The 1,086-nt window shown below is 42.4% G+C and overlaps 1 pseudogene; it reads left to right on the plus strand.

Moving 5' to 3' along the window:
• The first annotated feature begins 781 nt into the window (after positions 1-781).
• Positions 782-881, plus strand: LOC127116467 (uncharacterized; annotated as a pseudogene).
• The last annotated feature ends 205 nt before the right edge of the window (positions 882-1,086 follow it).

Raw genomic sequence — 1,086 nt, forward strand, 5'->3', positions numbered from 1 at the left:
TGTACCAGTTGGGGCAGCAGTAGGTGCTTGTTGTTGGGCTACTTGTGATATTTGTGTTTCCAGCATTTTGTTATGGGTAGCCAAGGCATCTACTTTGCTTGCTAGTTGTTTAAGTTGTTCGCCAGTGTGTATGTTCTGGTTTAAGAAATCTTTATTGGTTTGTTGTTGGGAAGCTATAAAGTTTTCCATCATGATTTCCAAGTTGGATTTTCTAGGGGTATTATTGTTAGGCATGGATGGGTTCGGTTTCTGATATCCCGGAGGTATAGATGGGGCTTGATTTGGAGACTGTCCAGGTGCGTACAAAGCATTATTACTCTTATATGAAAAGTTTGGATGGTTCTTCCAATTTGAGTTATAGGTGTTCGAATAGGGGCTTCCTTGAGCATAGTTCACTTGCTCTGCTTGGATTCCAGTCAAGAGTTGACATTCCGCAGGAGTGTGACCTTGGATTCCACAGACCTCGCAATTCTGAGTTATAGCAACCACGGCGGCTGGGGGTGATACGTTTAAACTTTCAATTTTCTGGACCAAAGCATCCACTTTTGCGTTAACGTGATCAAGGTTATTTATCTCGTACATGCCAGTTTTCGTTTGAGGTTTTTCCACCGTTGTTCGTTCGGTTCCCCACTGATAGTGGTTTTGGGCCATGCTCTCGATAAGCTGGTAAGCATCAGCATAAGGTTTGTTCATTAATGCACCACCTGCAGCGGCGTCTATTGTTAACCTTGTGTTGTATAAGAGACCATTATAAAATGTGTGAATTACTAACCAGTCTTCCAAACCATGGTGTGGGCAAAGTCTCATCATGTCTTTGTATCTTTCCCATGCTTCGAAAAGAGACTCGTTGTCTTTCTGTTTAAATCCGTTTATCTGGGCTCTTAACATAGCTGTTTTGCTTGGCGGAAAGTATCGGGCAAGAAAAACTTTCTTCAACTCGTTCCATGTGGTGACTGAGTTGGAAGGGAGAGATTGAAGCCATCTTCTAGCGCTATCTCTTAATGAGAAAGGAAAAAGACGAAGTCGAATTGCCTCTGAAGTGACACCATTAGCTTTAACAGTATCAGCGTATTGGACAAATACGGA

The sequence above is a fragment of the Lathyrus oleraceus genome, chromosome 1, assembly GCF_024323335.1.
Source record: "Lathyrus oleraceus cultivar Zhongwan6 chromosome 1, CAAS_Psat_ZW6_1.0, whole genome shotgun sequence".
In the NCBI taxonomy this organism is placed as follows: Eukaryota; Viridiplantae; Streptophyta; class Magnoliopsida; order Fabales; family Fabaceae; genus Lathyrus; species Lathyrus oleraceus.